The following is a 20,702-nucleotide window of genomic DNA, read 5'->3' on the forward strand; positions in this document are numbered from 1 at the left end:
GGAATCCCATTATGCCTCAGATAAGTGACTTTATATCAGAGACTTCCTTGTTTGTATATTGGATCAAAGGTTTTGATTTCTACACTATAAAATGGGCAGACCAGGAGCTTGCTCTCTCTCGGTTCCTGAGATTAGCATTAGAGAAGAATTATTACGTTCTAGGAGGAAAGCAGAGAGGAGAGCAGATAAAGGCCACGTGGAGGAGAGGAGAAGCAGCCAAGATGGCAGAGTGCTGAAGAAGCCAGTTTGTGCAGTTTGTGCAGAGGGAAGGAGATGGGGAACAGAGGTGAACAAGGCTGGTGAAGTACAAACCTTTGTCCTAGGATAAACTCAGATAAGTCGATAGCTCTGTGAGCACTGAATGAGTGGGTTTTGGAGCCCAGTGTGTGTTTTTACCTGCCCGCTGGGTGCAAGCTAGGATTAAAGCTAATGGCCCACCAGTTTTGTTTTGTTTTTCCTGTATTTTTCTGAAGCCGGAAACGGGGAGAGACAGTCAGACAGACTCCCGCATGCGCCCAACCGGGATCCACCCGGCACGCCCACCATGGGCGATGCTCTGCCCACCAGGGGGCGATGCTTTGCCCCTCCGGGGCGTCGCTCTGTTGCTGACCAGAGCCACTCTAGCGCCTGGGGCAGAGGCCGAGGAGCCATCCCCAGCGCCCGTGCCATCTTTGCTCTAGTGGAGCCTCGGCTGCGGGAGGGGAAGAGAGAGACAGAGAGGAAGGAGAGGGGGAAGGGTGGAGAAGCAGATGGGCGCTTCTCCTGTGTGCCCTGGCCGGGAATCGAACCCGGGACTTCTGCACGCCAGGCCAACGCTCTACCACTGAGCCAACCTGCCAGGGCCTATGGCCCATCAGGTTTTGACTCCGTTGTTTCTTTACCGACTGTCCGAATCCAATGCGAACCTGCATGGGCCAGATGGCTGTGATGGTGGCCGTGGCTACTGGCTTTACAGGATTGTAAACTACTACCCCCAATGAACCACTGATTTACTGAGAAAGATAAGAAATGGTGAAAATGCACTCAGTATTTCTTAGCTATCTAGCTGGCATAAGAGATGCTAACCCTCTTTTTGACCCACAGTGCTTTACACCATCAAGTCAATATAAGGGTTGGGGTGCCTGGGATTCCTGATGCCTAAGGCGGAGCAGGCACCGGGAGCTGCGCAAGGAGTCGCCACTTGGCTCAGCTCCTTGGAGCATAAGTGAGTGCAGCAGGGTCCCTGTCCCTGAACACTATGAAGGCAGCACTATCCCCCTGCCGCTTTCCCCCCTTTTTTTTTTTTAATTTATTTTATTTATTCATTTTTTAGAGAGGAGAGAGAGAGGGAGAGAGAGAGACAGAGAGAGAGAGAGAGGAGAGAGAGACGGGGAAGGAGCTGGAAGCATCAACTTCCATATGTGCCTTGACCAGGCAAGCCCAGGGTTTCAAACCAGCGACCTCAGCATTTCCAGGTCGACGCTTTATCCACTGAGCCACCACAAGTCAGGCGCTTTTCCCCTTTTTTTCCCTTTTTGCAAACATGGCTTCTTTCTCTGACCCTTCCACAGCAGACATTAGCAAAACAATGGCCCCTCCCAAACAGGAATGTAATCCAATCTGCCACTTGCAGTCAACTGCCCTGCTGAATGGCTCCCCAGCACTATTTCTAACAATAAAAGCAGCAAACTAAAAAAAAAACACTAATTTTCCTGACGAGGCGGTGGCACAGTGGATAGAGCATTGGACTGGGATGCGGAGAACCCAGGTTCGAGACCCCGAGATTGCCAGCTTGAGCACGGACTCATCCGGTTTGAGCAAAGCTCACTAGCTTGGACCCTGGCTCTGGCTCAAGCAAGGGGTTACTTGGTCTGCTGTAGCCCCCACGGTCAAGGCACATATGAGAAAGCAATCAATGAACAACTAAGGTGCCACAACGAAAAACTGATGATTGATGCTTCTCATCTCTCTTCGTTCCTGTCTGTCTGTCCCTATCTATCCCTCTCTCTGACTTTCTCACTGTCCCTGTAAATAAAAAAACAAAAAAACACTAATTTTACAAACTCATTTTCTCAACAGTGGGCTAATCTAGTTCACACAAGGTCCTCAATTTCCCTGGGGACATGGTAACCCCGTAATCCCTTGAGAACCCTTTCTTACAATTCTTTTTTTTTTTAAATATTTTATTTATTGATTTTTAGAGAGAAAGGAGAGAGAGAGAGAGAGAGAGAGAGAAGGGGGAGGAGCAGGAAGCATCAACTACCATATGTGCCTTGACCAGGCAAGCCCAGGGTTTCGAACCGGCAACCTCAGTGTTCCAGGTCGACGTTTTATCCCACTGTGCCACCACGGGTCAGGCCTCTTACAATTCTTGACCATCATGGCTAAAGCAATGGGTTTCTCCTATGAACCTCATGCCTCCCATGTCAGACAACCATTATGCCACACGAAGAAATTGGGGAAGGTTAGGTGTAAAGCCAGTAGCCACGGCCATCATCACAACCGCCTGGCCCATGCATGTTTGCATTTGATTCGGGCAGTGGTAATGAAACAACTGAGCCAAGAACTGGTGGGCCATTATCTTTAATCCTAGCTTGCGCCTGACCAGGCGGTGGCGCAGTGGATAGAGCATCGGACTGAGATGCAGAGGACCCGGGTTTGAGACCCCGAGCTCGCTGGCTTGAGAGCAGGCTCATCTGGTTTGAGCAAAAAAGCCCGCCAGCTTGAACCCAAGGTCGCTGGCTCCAGGAAGGGGTCACTCGGTCTGCTGAAGGCCCACGGTCAAGGCGCATATGAGAAAGCAATCAATGAACAACTAAGGTGTTGCAATGCGCAATGAAAAACTAATAATTGATGCTTCTCATTTCTCTCCATTCCTGTCTGTCTGTCCCTCTCTCTAACTCACTCTCTGTCTCTGTAAAAAAAAAAAAAAAAAAAATCCTAGCTTGCACCTGGCGGGCAAGTAAAAACACACACTGGGCTCCAAAACCCACTCATTCAGCACTCACAAAGCTACTGACTTATTCGAGTTTCCTAGAATCAAAGGTTTCTAGCTCACCGACTTATTCACCTCTGTTTCCCATCTCCTTCCTTCTCCCTGCACAAACTCTGCACTACCTGGCTTCTCTTTCATCACTCTGCCATCTTGGCTGCCTCTCCTGGCCTCCTCCACATGGCCTTTCTCTGCTGTCCTCTCTAATGCTAATCTCAGGAACTGAGAAAGCAAGCTCCCGGTCTGTCCCCATTTTATAGTGTAGAAATCCAAACCTTTAATCCAATATACAAACAAGGAAGTCTCTGATACAAAGTCACTTATCTGAGGCATAATGGGATTCCTCATAAGAGTGCACCACCTACATCGTGCAACAGTCAAGGGTGTGGGGAAAAACTTAGTCTTAAAACTAAGCTTTAGGCTATAACAACGCTGCCTGCTTATAGCCTGTCCCCCACACCCAGTGCAAACTATAAGCAAGCAAACCTATATATCATATTTACAAACTTATTTGACCAACAGCAGGGGAAATTTGGAGGGGACCAAACACTTGCTTTGGCCCTGTGGGAGAGAGTCAGAACCCTTTCCTAGTGTCAGTCTCATTCATTCCACACTCATTCTCTTTCCCACCACTTCTCACACACCAGTGGAGGGCAACAAGTCACTACCCTTAACCTATGGAGGGCCTATGTGACTTTCAAGTCTTAGAGAGGGGAAGGGGAGAGGCAGCCAAGGGTCTGTCCCTGTTAATCCCATTACCCATAATCTCATCACTTGTGATCCCATCACTCATTCTCCATCCTGGAGTTGCAGTTCATTTCAAGGAACCAGTAAGGTCCACACCCGTGGTTTGTTATTTTCCAAACATTTCCATCTGGCCTTATTCCCTTATCTTTCTCTAAGATTCTTCTAAAGAAAAGTTCTAATCTTTTCTATTTTCCTTCTTTTTTTTTTTTTAAACTTTTTTAAAAAATATTTTATTTATTGAATTTTTAGAGAGAGAGGAGTGAGAGAGACAGAGAGAGAGAGAGAAGGGGGAGGAGCAGGAAGCTTCGACTCCCATATGTGCCTTGACTGGGCAAGCCCAAGGTTTCAAACCGGCGACCTCAGTGTTCCAGATTGACGCTTTATCCCACTGCGCCACCACAGGTCAGGCCTCTATTTTCCTTCTTAATACTATTCCTACCCCGTATTTTCCAAATGTGTAAGACTTCTCTGGGTCAGTATGTGGATATCTGAAACTAGTTTCTACTCTATACTTCCTCCAGCACTGTAAATCCAGTAGCCACAGCCACCGTCACAGCCGCCTGGCCCATGCAAGTTCGCATTTGATTCGGACAGTTGGTAAAGAAACAACGGAGCCAAAAGCTGATGGGCCATCATCTTTAATCCTAGCTTGCACCTGGTGGGCAAGTAAAAACACACGCTGGGCTCCAAAACCCACTCATTCAGTGCTCACAAAGCTACTGACTTCTCCGAGTTTCCTAGAATCAAAGGTATCTAGCTCACCAGACTTATTCACCTCTGTTCCCCATCTCCTTCCTTCTCCCTGCACAAACTGGCTTTTCCTTCAGCACTCCACCATCTTGGCTGCCTCTCATGGCCTCCTCCACATGGCCTTTCTCTGCTGTCCTCTCTAATGCTAATCTCAGGAACCTAGAGAGAGCAAGCTCCCAGTCTGCCCCCATTTTATAGTGTAGAAATCAAAACCTTTAATCCAATATACAAATAAGGAAGTCTCTGATACAAAGTCACTTATCTAAGGCATAATAGGTTTTCTCATGAGAGTGCACCACCCTACATCAAAAAGGATGGGAAAGAGTACTAAAACCAAGCCCCAGGCCCTGGCCGGTTGGCTCAGCGGTAGAGCGTCGGCCTAGCGTGCGGAGGACCCAGGTTCGATTCCCGGCCAGGGCACATAGGAGAAGCGCCCATTTGCTTCTCCACCCCTCCGCCGCGCCTCCCTCTCTGTCTCTCTCTTCCCCTCCCGCAGCCAAGGCTCCATTGGAGCAAAGATGGCCCGGGCGCTGGGGATGGCTCTGTGGCCTCTGCCCCAGACGCTAGAGTGGCTCTGGTCGCAACATGGCAACGCCCAGGATGGGCAGAGCATCACCCCCTGGTGGGCAGAGCGTCGCCCCATGGTGGGCGTGCCGGGTGGATCCCGGTCGGGCGCATGCGGGAGTCTGTCTGACTGTCTCTCCCTGTTTCCAGCTTCAGAAAAATGAAAAAAAACAAAAAACAAAAAACATAAAACCAAGCCCCAGACTACAAGGATCCTGCCAGCCCACAGCCCACCCCAACACACAATATAATCACGCCCATTCCAAGCAAGAAGGGCAACTAATATCACCTGGGCGATGGGCTTCCATGTGGGCAGCGTCATCTTTAACAAAGCATAATATATTTTATCTGCCCAACAGTGGGCCATTAGCTTTAATCCTAGCTTGCACTCAGTGGGCAAGAAATACACACAGCCTGACCAGGTGGTGGCGCAGTGGATAGAGCATCCGACTGGGATGCGGAGGACTCAAGTTCGAGACCCCGAGCTCGCCAGCTTGAGTGTGGGCTCATCTGGTTTGAGCAAAGCTCACCAGCGTGGACCCAAGGTTGCTGGCTTGAGGAAGGGGTTACTCGGTCTGCTGTAGCCCCATGGTCAAGGCACATATGAGAAAGCAATCAATGAACAACTAAGGTGTCGCAATGAAAAACTGATGATTGATGCTTCTCATCTCTCTTTGTTCCTGTCTGTCCGTCCCTATCTATCCTTCTCTCTGACTCTCTCTGTCTCTGTAAACCCCCCCCCCCAAAAAAAAAGAAATACACACAGTGGGAAAACACTTCCCTTTCCATTTAGGGCTCCCAAAGCCCCTGACTTATCCAAGTTTCCTAGAATGTTGGGCAGATAAAATGTATTATGCTCACTTTGTTAAAGACGGCGCTGCCCACGAGGAGGCCGTTGCCCAGGTGATATTAATGTGTGTTGGGGGTGGGCTAAAGGCAGGCAGAATCCTTGTAGCTTGGGGCTTGGTTTTGGGATTAAGCCTTCCTACCCTTTTTTTTTTTTTTTTTTTTTTTTTTTTTCATTTTTTCTGAAGCTGGAAACAGGGAGAGACAGTCAGACAGACTCCCGCATGCGCCCGACTGGGATCCACCCAGCACGCCCACCAGGGGCGATGCTCTGCCCACCAGGGGGCAATGCTCTGCCCATCCTGGGCGTCGCCATGTTGCGACCAGAGCCACTCTAGCGCCTGAGGCATAGGCCACAGAGCCATCCCCAGCGCCCGGGCCATCCTTGCTCCAATGGAGCCTTGGCTGCGGGAGGGGAAGAGAGAGACAGAGAGGAAAGCGCGGTGGAGGGGTGGAGAAGCAAATGGGCGCTTCTCCTATGTGCCCTGGCCGGGAATCGAACCCGGGTCCTCCGCATGCTAGGCCGACGCTCTACCGCTGAGCCAACCGGCCAGGGCCTTCCTACCCTTTTTGATGTGGGGTGGTACAATCCAATCATGCCTCAGAGAAGTGACTTTGTATTAGAGACTTCCCTATTTTGTATATTGGATTAAGAGTTTGGATTTCTTTTTTTTTTTTTTTTTTTTTATAAAGTTGTGTTGTATTTTAATTTTTATTTATTTTATTTATTCATTTTAGAGAGGAGAGAGAGAGGGAGAGAGAGACAGAGACGGGGGGAGGAGCTGGAAGCATCAACTCCCGTATGTGCCTTGACCAGGCAAGCCCAGGGTTTCGAACCGGCGACCTTAGCATTTCCAGGTCGACGCTTTATCCACTGCGCCACCACAGGTCAGGCAAGAGTTTGGATTTCTACACTATAAAATGGGGACGGAGCGGGAGCTTGTTCTCTTGGTTCCTGAGATTATCATTAGAAGAGAGAGCAGAGGAGAGCAGAGAAAGGCCACGTGGAGGAGGCCAGGAGAAGCAGCCAAGATGGTGGAGTGCTGAGTGAGATGCCAGTTTGTGTAGAGTTTGTATTTGGGATAAGGAAGGAGATGGGGAACAGAGGTGAATAAGTCTGGTGAGCTAGAAACCTTTAATTCTAGGAAACTCAGATAAGTCAGTGGCTTTGTGAGCACTGAATGTGATTGGGTTTTGGAGCCCAGTGTGTATTTTTACTTGCCCGCCGGGTGCAAGCTAGAATTAAAGACTATGGCCCATCAGTTTTTGGCTCCACTGTTTCTTTACCGACTGTCCGAATCCAATGCGAACCTGCATGGGCCAGAAGGCTGCTTTGATAGTGGCCGTGGCTTCTGGCTTTACATAGAATCAAAGGTTTCTAACCTCACCAGCCTTATTCACCTCTGTTCCCAATCTCCTCTTTGCACAAACTCTCTTCTCCTTCAGCACTCCGCCATCTTGGCTGCTTCTCCTCTTCTCCATGTGGCCTTTCTCTGCTCTTCTTTCTCTGCTATCTCCTCTAATGCTAATCTCAGGAACGGAGAGAGAGCTAGCTCCCGGTCTGCCCCATTTTATAGTGTAGAAATCAAAACCTTTAATTCAATATACAAACAAGGAAGTCTCTGATACAAAGTCACTTAGGGTGGGGCCTGACCAGGCGGTGGCACAGTGGTAGAGCGTTGGACTGGGATGTTGAGGATCCAGGTTCGAGACCCCGAGGTTGTCAGCTTGAGCGCAGACTCATCTGACTTGAGCAAAAAAAAAAAAAAAGAAATGCTCACCAGCTTAGACCCAAGGTCGCTGGCTCAAGCAAGGGATTACTCAGTCTGCTGAAGGCCTGTGGTCAAGGCACATATGAGAGCAATCAATGAACTAAGGAGCCACAACGAAAAACTGATGATTGATGCTTCTCATCTCTCTCCGTTCCTGTCTGTTTGTCCCTATCTATCCCTCTCTCTGACTCTCTCTCTCTGTCCCTGTAAAGAAAAAAAATAAATAAATAAAACAAAGTCACTTAGGGTGGGAAAGTCTTAGTCTTAAAACTAAGCCTTAGGGTATAAAAACCGTGCCTGCTTACAGCCTGTCTCCCACACCCAATGCAAACTATAAGTGAGCAAACCTATACATCATATTTACAAACTTATTTGGCCAACAAGCACTCTCTTAGGTCTTTAGTTTTTAGCTTTAAGCAATATAATATTTCTATGAATTTTGCTATTTTTATAATTTGTGGGCTTTAGAACAGTTTTCTCAGAGTTGCCTTTTAGTAGTGACAACCATCTGTTGAATCCACCTTGGGATATTCACTCTCCTTAGTATAGGCCAGTCAGTATAAACCCCTGACTAGGTTGGACCCGGAGATGAAAAAGGTTTCTCTCAGCTTCCGGCAGATGGCCACTAAACCATATGGAGTTTACGAATTTCCCTTCACTTTTGCCCTCTGGTTTTTTAAACTTTTTTTTTTTTTTAATTTTATTTATTCATTTTAGAGAGGAGAGAGAAAGGGAGAGAGAGAGACAGAGAGGAGAGAGAGACAGAGAGAGAAGGTGGGGGAGGAGCTGGAAGCATCAACTCCCATATGTGCCTTGACCAGGCAAGCCCAGGTTTCGAACCGGCGACCTCAGCATTTCCAGGTTGACGCTTTATCCACTGCGCCACCACAGGTCAGGCTGCCCTCTGGTTTTTAAGCCAGAAATTTTCCATTGAAATCGCCTCTTTAAGGCTAAGTGCCTCACACAAGAGGAGAGATAGGAACTAACAGAAAAAGCAATTTCCGCCTGACCAGGCGGTAGCGCAGTGGATGGAGCATCGGACTGGGATGCCGAAGACCCAGGTTCGAGACCCCGAGGTTGCCAGCTTGAGCACAGGCTCATCTGGTTTGAGCAAAAGCTCACCAGCTTGAACCCAAGATCACTGGCTCAAGCAAGGAGTTACTCGGTCTGCTGAAGGCCCGTGGTCAAGGCACATATGAGAAAGCAATCAATGAACAACTAAGGTGTCGCAATGCGCAATAAAAAATTAATGATTGATGCTTCTCATCTCTCTCCGTTCCTGTCTGTCTGTTTCTGTCTATCCCCCTCTCTCTCTGTCTCTGTAAAAAAAAGAAGAAAAAAAAAAAGAAAGCAAAAATCAGACAGAGAACCTTGAAACTAGAGGTCTTGGATCCACGCAAAGAGATCTAGCAAGTCTGAGGAAGGTGGCTCAAACCAGAAAATGTCACGAGAGATTTCTCTGATGAACAAAGAGAAACTTCAGAACAATTTACCATTTACATTTACACTTGACTTTTCAACACAGTTTAATGAACAAAGGAAGGGGTTGCCCCATGAGGAGCCTCTCAGGTGCTTTCCTAACTGCATCCTTCGCGAGAGCTTAGGCACCTCTTAGCATTGGTGGGTCAGTATAAAGCCCCGACTGGGATCAGAGAGTGTCTGATACCACCCTAAGCCATATGAGGATCTCCACTGAACCACAGATTGGAGCCCACTCGAACTCCGTAGGCATTCACCATGGAGCCACAAACTGGAAACTCAGATGCAGGCATCAGAGATCCCCACTCACACACCAATCACTCAGGGGTTTTCAGACAGAAACAATAAAGGCAAGGAATGAGATCTTGACATGGACAGACAGCACAAAGTTGTCCCTGAAAGTCCGAGGCAGGACTGATTAACTTAGTCCCCACTAACTGTCTTCCCTGAGAGCACAAACAGATGTGTCCTGGAAGCCCGAGGCAGGACCTAACTCTCCACCAACGTCTTGGCCCATGGAGAGCCTATTGCATGAGTTTGATTGTGTCTGACCCTCAGCTGCAATAGTTTCAAATTGACTAGTCACAAACAGAAAAGCTAGAATTCAGTACAGACAGAAAGAGAGTTAGAATTCAGTAAAGCAAAATATTTGCCTTACTTACCTCCAGAGGTGAGTAAATGAAGAGATTCCGGAGGTCAGTAAGTAAGTGAAGGGATTCTGGAGGTCAGAATTTACATTCCTCGATTTCTCTGCCGAATCATCAAATTTTAGGGACCAGGGGTGTCTTCCGAGAATTTGTCCAAGACCCACAGGAAAACTGGAGCCCTGGAATATCTCAGGGGCACCCCTCCTAGAGATCCAGTGGGGCCAGGTGACCTTCTGGAGAGGCCAGATGGTCCAGGTGTCTCTACCTGGCGACGTGGAACACCGGTATCCCGGATGAGCCCCCAAATGTTGTAAAGTAATGTACTTAAATCCATGGGTTACATAGAGACACCAAGTCCAAATGAATTTTTGAGGAGTTTATTAATTAGCCAGCTAGCTACACAGGGCACAATCTCAAATCATGTAGAAAGTCCCTACAATTCTGTGGCTGATTATATAGACCAAATCACATACCAGTTGGGGTGGGTAAGGAGGGGCTCACAATCCCTTTGTCTATAGAGGTATACATTACTCTCATGACCTTGGGGTGAGTCCGAGTGTAGGAATTCTTGATTAAGGTACATAAACATTCTTTTCTAAAGGCTTTTAAGAAAAGAGAAGTCCTCCTGGGAGACATCTCAGAATAGACAGGTACATTTACCGCTTTTGTGTGGAGTAGTGGAAGCTTTCCACCTCACTGCCCCCAGCCCCACCTTTAATGGGCATTTGGGGCGGGGGCAGATACTGACCTAAGAAACTAGGGCATGACCACGTCCACTGTGGATGTTCATCTGACTCCTGAGCCACGTCACCCTAGTATATTATCATTTATGTTCCTGTTTCCTTTTGGAGTTTCTTCCCCACATATCTTTGTTCCTAGGGAATAAAAACTACAATTGAAAGAAAAGAGAAGTGAAGGGATTCTCAGATAAGTTCTGTCTTCTTTGCTCTGCAGTTAAATTGTGATTTAGCTGACCCAGTTGCCCTTGCAAGCCAGGAAGCTCCTGCATTCTTCTCTTTCCTTTCTCCACAGAAAGGAGGGGGTAAGAGGCCTGACTTTTCCTCTTTAAAATGGTGTTGCTGGCCCTGGCCAGTTGGCTCAGTGGTAGAGCGTTGGCCTGGCGTGCAGGAGTCCTGGGTTCGATTCCCGGCCAGGGTACACAGAAGCACCCATCTGCTTCTCCACCCTTCCCCCTCTCCTTCCTCTCTGTCTCTCTCTTCCCCTCCCACAGCCAGGGCTCCATTGGAGCCCGGGCACTGAGGATGGCTCTGTGGCCTCTGCCTCAGGCACTAGAATGGCTCTGGTTGCAGCAGAGCGAAGCCCCAGATGGGCAGGGCATCGCCCCCTGGTGGGCGTGCCGGGTGGATCCCGGTCGGGCGCATGCAGGAGTCTGTCTGACTGCCTCCCCATTTCCAGCTTCCGAAAAATACAAAAATAAATAAATAAATAAAAATAAAATGGTATTGCTAAAAAAAAAAAAAAAAGTGGCGTTGCTAATACTAAGTTTTACAGTTCCTTGGCAACTTATCAAAGAATGTCCCAGCAAAGGGAGGGAGGCTTGTGTCCTATGGCTTTGGAATTAGAACTGCGGTCAGTTTAATTGAGTTCATCCTGCCCTGGCCTGAGCCCCTGCTCTGGGCCAAGACCTGTGCCAGGCACGGGCACCCAGGTGAATCTACAGTTTCTGTCTGTCCCCAGACAGCTGGGAGCCTGTTGGGGAAACAGTCGTGGAAACCCTTCACCACCACTCAGTGTAAACCAGGAAGCAGGAGTGACTGCTATGGAGGGGGGGTGGGAGTTCTGGAGGGGGACCCAGGGGAAGTGGCAAAAGTCATTGTCTCCCACAGAACTATCTGGAAAGATCTCAAAAAGCTTCAGAGAAGGGGAAATTCCAGTCTTGAGAGAAACTGCCACAATTCAATCAGAAAACCATCCTGTGGATTTAGTCATTGTAAGGCCAGGAGCTGCCATCATGGCCATTCACATGCAGGTTCCCATTGGATTCGGGCAGACGGTAAAGAAATGGTGGAGTTGGAGGATGGTGGGCCATTCTGTTTATTGGTGTCTCACCAAGACAGGCAAGCCATAAGAGAAGACAAAGGAAAAGCAGAAAACCTGCTTTTCCCATGAAGGGAAAGGGATCAGGGAGGCCCCTGCAATGGTGATAGCAGGAACCGAGAGAGAGCAAGCTCCTGGTCTGCCCCACTTTATAGTATCAAAATCAAAACCTTTAATCCAATATACAAACAAGGAAGTCTCTGATACAAAGTCACTTATCTGAGGCATAATGAGAGTGCACAACCTCCCATTATGCAATCAGTCAAGGGTGTGGGGAAAAGTTTAGTCTTAAAACTAAGCGTTAGGCTATAATGACCCAACCTGCTTACAGCCTGTCCCCCACATCCAATGCAAACTATAAGGAACAAACATATATATCATGTAAAGCCAGTGGTCGTGGCCACCATCACAGCAGCCTGGCCCATGCAGGTTCGCATTTGATTCGGACAGTCGGTAAAGAAACAAAGGAGCCAAAAACTGGTGGGCCATCTTCTTTAATCCTAGCCTGCACCTGGCGGGCAAGTAAAAACACACACTGGGCTCCAAAACCCACTCATTCAGTGCTCACAAAGCTACTGACTTATCTGAGTTTCCTAGAATCAAAGGTTTTTAGCTCACCAGACTTATTCACCTCTATTCCCCATTTCCTTCCTTCTCCCTGCACAAACTCTGCCCAAACTGGCTTCTCACTCAACACTCTGCCATCTTGGCTGCTTCTCCTGGCCTTCTCCACGTGGCCTTTCTCTGCTCTCTGCTCTCTCCTCTCTCCTCTCTGCTAATCTCAGGAACCAAGAGTGCAAGCTCCGGTTCTGCCCCCATTTTATAGTGTAGCTTCACAACCTTTATTTTATTTTATTTTTATTTATTTATTTATTTGTATTTTTCTGAAGCTGGAAACAGGGAGAGACAGTCAGACAGACTCCCGCATGCGCCCGACCGGGATCCACCCAGCACGCCCACCAGGGGCTACACTCTGCCCACCAGGGGGCGATGCTCTGCCCCTCCGGGGCGTCGCTCTGCTGAGACCAGAGCCACTCCAGCGCCTGGGGCAGAGGCCAAGGAGCCATCCCCAGTGCCCGGGCCATCTTTGCTCCAATGGAGCCTCGGCTGCGGGAGGGGAAGAGAGAGACAGAGAGGAAGGAGGAGGGGGGGTGGAGAAGCAAATGGGCGCTTCTCCTATGTGCCCTGGCCAGGAATCGAACCCAGGTCCCCCGCACGCCAGGCCAAAGCTCTACCGCTGAGCCAACTGGCCAGGGCGACAACCTTTAATCCAATATACAAAATAGGGAAGTCTCTATACAGTCACTTATCTGGGGCATGATGGGATTGTACCACCCACGTCAAAAAGGGTAGGAAAGGCCTGACCTGTGGTGGCGCAGTGGATAAAGTGTCGACCTGGAAACGCTGAGGTCGCCAGTTCAAAACCCTGGGCTTGCCTGGTCAAGGCACATATGGGAGTTGATGCTTCTTGCTCTTCCCCCTTCTCTCTCTCTCTCCCCTCTCTATAATGAATAAATAAAATCTTAAAAAAAAAACGCCTGACCTGTGGTGGCGCAGTGGATAAAGCGTCGACCTGGAAATGCTGAGGTCGCCGGTTCGAAACCCTGGGCTTGCCTGGTCAAGGCACATATGGGAGTTGATGCTTCCAGCTCCTCCCCCCTGTCTCTCTCTCCTCTCTTTCTCTGTCTCTCTCTCTCCCTCTCTCTCTCTCCTCTCTAAAATGAATAAATAAAATTTTTTTAAAATCTTAAAAAAAAGGTAGGAAAGGCATAATTCCAAAACCAAGCCCCAGGCTACAAGGATTCTGCCTGCCCACAGCCTGCCCCCAACACACATTAATATCACCTGGGCGACAGCTTTCACGTGGGCAGCGCTATCTTTAACAAGTGAGCATAATATATTTTATCTGCCCAACATATCATATTTACAAACTTACTTGACCAACAGTCAAGGAACCACTTGATTGAATTTCCAAATTGAGGCCTATTTAAAAAGCCAGGGAGTCGCACTGCCTGCTAAATTTAAAGTAAACACTCAAATAATCCAATGATTGGGCCAGTTGAGTCAAGTCCCTGATAAATCGAGCTCGGGTTCATGCTAGTCCTGCGACTGCTCATTCAATTGGCCTAGGCTTTCTTTTTATTTTTATTTATTTATTTATTTATTTTTTAAGTTTTTCTGAAGCTGGAAATGGGGAGGCAGTCAGACAGACTCCCGCATGCGCCTGACTGGGATCCACCCGGCATGCCCACCGGGAGTGATACTCTGCCCATCCGGGGCATAGCTCTGTTGCGACCAGAGCCACTCTAGCGCCTGGGGCAGAGGCCAAGGAGCCATCCACAGTGCCTGGGCCATCTTTTGCTCCAATGAAGCCTCGGCTGCGGGAGGGGAAGAGAGAGACAGAGAGGAAGGAGAGGGGGAGGGGTGGAGAAGCAGATGGGCGCTTCTTCTGTGTGCCCTGGCCGGGAATCGAACCCGGGACTTCCGCACGCCAAGCCAATGCTCTACCACTGAGCCAACCGGCCAGGGCCTCTTTTTCTTTTTTTTAATAAAGTGTAATCCAGGCAAACAATAGTTCACTTGGGTCAAATTACCAGCAAGTCCTGGATGAAGAATGGCCAGGACCAGTTAAATGAGAAAGCTGCCACACTTGCTGGCCAGCTGGGGGTGGCATTGAGCGGTGACAGGGCCAGTGGAAGGGCCATGAGCCACGAATGTGAACTAGTGGTTGGCTACCCACTACACCCTGACCTTGTGTACTTGGTGTGTGTCATTACCACCTCTGAGTCTCAGTATCCACCTCTGAAAAATGGGAATGCAGCTGTGATGACTGAATCAGGAAACCAAGGAGGGCGCCCTCCTACAGGCCACATCCTCCCCACCCTCCTTTATCCTGGGCCTTTAGGAGAGGAACCTGCAACTCTGTAATATGGACCCTTAGACTTTTACTTTAACGTAATTTTTGGAATGGACATATTCTCACATGGATCAGAATTCAAAAGTTACCAGAGGGGGTAGAGTAAAAGTCTCCCTGGAGAAGACCACATTATACTGCTGGCCAGAGATACTCATAGAATGGACATAGAGAAAGGTGGATGCTTGTTCTTTCTTCTCCATGCCTTTTAACATAAATAGCCACAAAATATGTACTCTTCCCTGAACCTTGTTGTTTTCCACTGAACAACACAACGCTTTGTGTAGATCTTTCCTCATTTGTACAGAAGGAGCTTCCTTATTCATTTATATGGCTTCACTGTGGCCCATTGGATGGAAGTTCTACGGCAGGGGTCCTCAAACTACGGCTGGCGGGCCGCATGCCGCCCCCTGAGGCCATTTATCCAGCCCCTGCCACACTTCCGGAAGGGGCACCTCTTTCATTGGTGGTCAGTGAGAAGAGCCTAGTTCCCACTGAAATACTGGTCAGTTTGTCAGTCTCTATTTTTTTTATTTATTTATTCATTTTAGAGAGGAGAGAGAGAGAGACAGAGAGAGAGAGGAGAGAGAGACAAGGGGGAGGAGCTGGAAGCATCAACTCCCATATGTGCCTTAACCAGGCAAGCCCAGGGTTTCAAACCAGCGACCTCAGCATTTCCAGGTCGACGCTTTATCCACTGCGCCACCACAGGTCAGGCTGAAATACTGGTCAGTTTGTTGATTTAAATTTACTTGTTCTTTTTTTAAAAATTTTTATTTATTCATTTTTAGAGAGGAGAGAGAGAGGAAGAGAGAGAGAAACAGAGAGAGAGAAGGGGGGAGGAGCTGGAAGCATCAACTCCCATATGTGCCTTGACCAGGCAAGCCCAGGGTTTCGAACCGGCGACCTCAGCATTTCCAGGTCGACACTTGATCCACTGCGCCACCACATGTCAGGCCAAATTTACTTGTTCTTTATTTTAAATATTGTATTTGTTCCCATTTTGTTTTTTTTTTTACTTTAAAATAAGATATGTGCAGTGTGCATAGGGATTTGCTCATAGTTTTTTTTATAGTCCGGCCCTCCAATAGTTTGAGGGACAGTGAACTGGCCCCCTATGTAAAAAGTTTGGGGACCCCTGTTCTATGGTAGTTCATCTCCCCTTATTAATGGACATAAGTTGTATCCAACACACACATACACACACTGCTGTGAATAACCCTTTCCTTAGTTCCTTTACCTCCTGAAAGGTAAATATCTGGACCTGGAATTCTAAGGGCAAAGGAAATGTGCAGTTGTTATTTATTTATTTGTTTGTTTAAAATGAACTTTCAGAGGGGGTGGAGAGAAACATTGATTTGTTGTTCCACTTATTTATGCATTCATTGGTTGATTCTTTTTTTTTTTTTTTTTTTACAGAGACAGCGAGAGAGTCAGAGAGGGATAGATAGGGACAGACAGACAGGAACAGAGAGAGATGAGAAGCATCAATCATCAGTTTTTCATTGCAACACCTTAATTGTTCATTGATTGCCTTCTCATACATGCCTGGACTACGGGCCTTCAGCAGACCAAGTAACCCCTTGCTTGAGCCAGCGACCTTGGGTTCAAGCTGGTGGGCTTTTGCTCAAACCAGATGAGGCCGCACTCAAGCTGGCGACCTCGGGGTCTCGAACCTGGGTCCTCCACATCCCAGTCTGACGCTCTATCCACTGCACCACCACCTAGTCAGGCCATTGGTTGATTCTTGTATGTGCCCCGACTGGGAATCAAACTCGCAACCTTGGCATGTTGGGACGACACTCTAACCAACTGAGCTACCGGGCCAGGGCTGCAGTTGTTGTTTAGATTGGTATTGTCATTGCCCTCCTTAGGAGTTGTACTCATTTACTCCCCCATGGGCGATGGTGTCTGTTTCCCCAGAGTCTTGCCATCTGTGTGTTACCAATATTTTGTGTCTTTCTGTCCTGATAGGAGTGAAATCTCAGTTTCATTTCAATTCGCATTTTTAAAAATTTGACTGAATCTACCACCTTTACCTGAGTTTCAAAGACCTTTGTGTTTCCTTTTCTGTGAACAGTCTGTTCATATTCTTAGTCATTTTTATATTCTATTGTTATTTTTCTTATTGGTTTCTAGGTGTTCTTTACATATTAAATAAGGCATGATTTACAAATGTTTTTATTCCGAGATATTCTATGCACATCGAAACAAGTACATATAAATTATAATGGGCAGGTTGAACTGGAGTTTGCTGGAGGTTCTTTTCACCCAATGGTCCAAGTATCTGAGGGGGAATTCCTTCAGTCAGCATCTTAGAGTTGGAGCTGAGGACCTAGATTGGTGGTAGGAGCTAATGTCCTCTAGGTCTTTCCCCATCAGTTTTTTTTAGGGCTTTGAAAGCAGGAGCCATACCTGGGTACAGCCTCCAGGCCTCTGACAGCCCACTGAACTCTTATCTTCTGACTCCTAGTCTAGTGCCCTTTGTACTCCTCACTGTGTAATAATGTTTGCATAGTCTCTGCATGTGATGAGCCAAGCCACGCCCTCTCTCTCTTCCTCCTTCCCCAGGGCAGATATTTGTGAGGGTATGTCCATGGTGAGGAATGGAGTCTTTGGCTACAGCTCAAATTACACCTCAGGCCTTATTCATATAGTGGGCTCATTCTTCTGCCTTTACTCCCCATGGCAAATTCATACACACACTTAAAGGCCAAGTTCCAGAAATTCTTCCTCTGGGAAGACTTCTGTGATTCCTATCTCCTTCTCTCTTATGGTTCTGTTCACCTCATCTATGTCTATTTTTACCAGAGCAAGAGCCGTGTTTTCCCATTTCTCTGTCCTCCAGAATCTCTTGGCATGAATTACCAAATGACTCATAAAGGCAGGTCCCTTCACCATTTTGGGTTTTAGTTTCCTCATTTGAAAAGGAAGATCAAAATACAAAGCCAACCACAAAGAGTGTTGAGAAGATTAAATGATTCAGTTTATGTATAGCACTTAGCATAGAGCCAGGCATACAGCAAGGACCTAATATGTGATAACAATTAATTAATACTGACCTTGTGACATTGGGCAAATCACACCTCTTTTTCTAGCCTCAGTTTCCTTCTCTATAAACCAAAGCGTGAAATAGACTGGGTCCATGATCATCAATGGATGCTAAAACCACTGGGCAAAAAGTTGATGGGGAGCATAAAACAGAAGGATAAGGGTAATACTGTATCTAAAGCCACTGATAACCGTAACATCACTCAAAGGTGGAACAACCCGCCTGACCTGTGGTGGCGCAGTGGGATAAAGCGTCGACCTGGAACACTGAGGTTGCCGGTTCGAAACCCTGGGCTTGCCTGGTCAAGGCACATATGGGAGTAGATGCTTCCTGCTCCTCCCCTTTCTCTCTCTCTCTCTCTCCCTTCTCTCTAAAAATCAATAAATAAAATATTTTAAAAAAAAGGGAAAAAAGGTGGAACAACCCAACACTGTGGCTCCTGATGCACTAGGAAGAATACATCATTTATGAAATAGTCTTGATAAAATAACTGAATCCAAATCAAGCCTCCAGCTTCTAGAATCTGCATCTAATTGACAGTTTATAGAAAATATGGAGGATAGTGAAGCATGTTAAAGACATAACAGAGGTTCTGGCCGGTTGGCTCACTGTATAGCATTGGCCTGGAGTGTGGATGTCCCAGGTTTAATTCTTGGTCAGGGCACACAGGAGAAGCTACTATCTGTTTCTCCCCCAACCCCCTCTCTCCATCTATTCCCCTCCAGCAGCCATAGCTCGATTGGTTCTAATGAATTGGCCTGTGTGTGGAGAATGGCTCCGTGGAACCTCCACCTCAGGTGCTAAAAATAGCTTGGTTGCCGAGCAATTGCCCAAGATGGGCAGAGCATCCCCTGTAGGGGGTTTGCAGGGTGGATCCCGGTTGGGGTGAGTATGAAAGTCTTTCTCTCTGTCTTTCCTCCTCTCACTTAAAAAGAAAAAATACACAACAGGGGATGCAGTTAACCAACTCGAAACTGTGGGGAACCCAGTCTGGAATATTACTCAGTCATGAAATGGAATGAAGTACTGCCACATGCTGCCACATGGCTGAATCTTGAAAGCATTATGCACCCTGGCCGGTTGGCTCAGTGTTAGAGCGTCGGCCTGGTATACAGGAGTCCTGGGTTTGATTCCTGGCCAGGGCACATAGAAGAAGCGCCCATCTGCTTCTCCACCCCTCCCCCTCTCCTTCCTCTTTGTCTCTCTCTTCCCCTCCCACAGCCAAGGCTCCATTGGAGCAAAGTTGGCCTGGGCACTGAGGATGGCTCTATGGCTTCTGCCTCAGGCGCTAGAATGTCTCTGGTTGCAACAGAGCCACGCCATTTATCTCCAAAATGTCTTTTTATAGTTGGTTTGTTTAAACCAGTATCCATAGAAAACCTACATATTATATCTGGTTGATACATCTTCTTTTAATTAAAAAAATTATTTATTGCCTCTAGAGAAAGAGGAAGGGGGAGAGAGAGAGAGATCAATCTGGGCAGATGATCAGAGCATCGCTCCCTGGTGGGCATGCCAGGTGGATCCTGGTCGGGTGCATGCAGGAGTCTGTGTGACTGCCTCCCCGTTCCCAACTTCAGAAAAATACAAAAAAAAGAAAAAAAAGAAAGCATTATGCTAAGTGAAGCCAGACAAAAGCGGGCACATATTTTATGACTCCATTTATATGAAATATCTAGAATAGGCAAAAGACAAATGTAGTTTAGTGGTCACCAGGGGCTGAGGGAGGGCAGAAATGGGGAGTGACTGCTAGACAGTATGGGGATTCTTTTTGGGGTGATAAAACTGTTAGGGAATTAAATTCTGGTAATAGTTGTAAAACCTTATGAATCTACTAAAAGTCACCAAATTGTACACTTTAAGTTGGTGAATTTTGTGGTATGTGAATTATATCTCAATGAAAGAGAGAGAAATTTAAAAGATACATCAACCTGCCCTGGCCAGATAGCTCAGTTGGTTAGGACATCGTCACAATATGCACGTGCTGTGGTTCATTCTACAGTCAAGGCACATAGAGGAACAGATTGATCTCTCTCTCTCTCCCCCTTCCTCTTTCTCTAGAGGCAATAAATAATTTTTTTAATTAAAAGAAGATGTATCAACCAGATATAATATGTAGGTTTTCTATGGATACTGGTTTAAACAAACCAACTATAAAAAGACATTTTGGAGATAAATCAGGGAAACTTGCACATGGACCACATATTAAATGATTTAATGGAAGAGATGGTATTACTTTTGCTATGTGTAAAAATGGCATTGTGTGTGTGCATTTCGTTTGTTTGTTAACAAAGCCCTTAGCTATTAGAGCTAATTATAGGTATTTATAGATGAAATGATATGGTCTCTGGAATTTCTTTTTTAGAAATGTATGTGGAGTGATGGATAAAACAAGAATGGAAAGAACTGATGCATGTTGAAAATTAGGGATGGGTATATGGGTTCATATAATATATTTTCTTTAGTTTTCAGTATTATTTTATATTTCCATAATAAAATATAAAGCAATAAAGAGATTAACTTTTATTTCTTCTTTATATTTTATTGACCTCTCCAATTTTCTACAATAAATACATATTGCTTTTATAATCAGAAAACTGTATTAAGGCTATAAAATTAACTGATGAGATTGAACTAGCTGACCTCCCAACTTTGGAGCTTGGTCTCTGGGAAGCTCTATCCTCCCTGGCTCTCACCAAGGCCAAGCTAGCCTCAAAACCTCTGGAGCAGGAGGGAGGCCTCCCTCATGGAGGACGGCAGCTAAGACTGTGGTTCTGCCTCACACTGCCCCTCCTCTTGAAGCCCAAACCCTCTCCCCAGCTCCCTTCAGCCTAACTGATATCTGTGGCCCTTTTAGCCTGGTGGCTAGTAAGGAGGCTGCCTAAGAGCCTCTCTTGGCCTT

Source organism: Saccopteryx bilineata, chromosome 1, assembly GCF_036850765.1.
Source record: "Saccopteryx bilineata isolate mSacBil1 chromosome 1, mSacBil1_pri_phased_curated, whole genome shotgun sequence".
NCBI lineage: Eukaryota > Metazoa > Chordata > Mammalia > Chiroptera > Emballonuridae > Saccopteryx > Saccopteryx bilineata.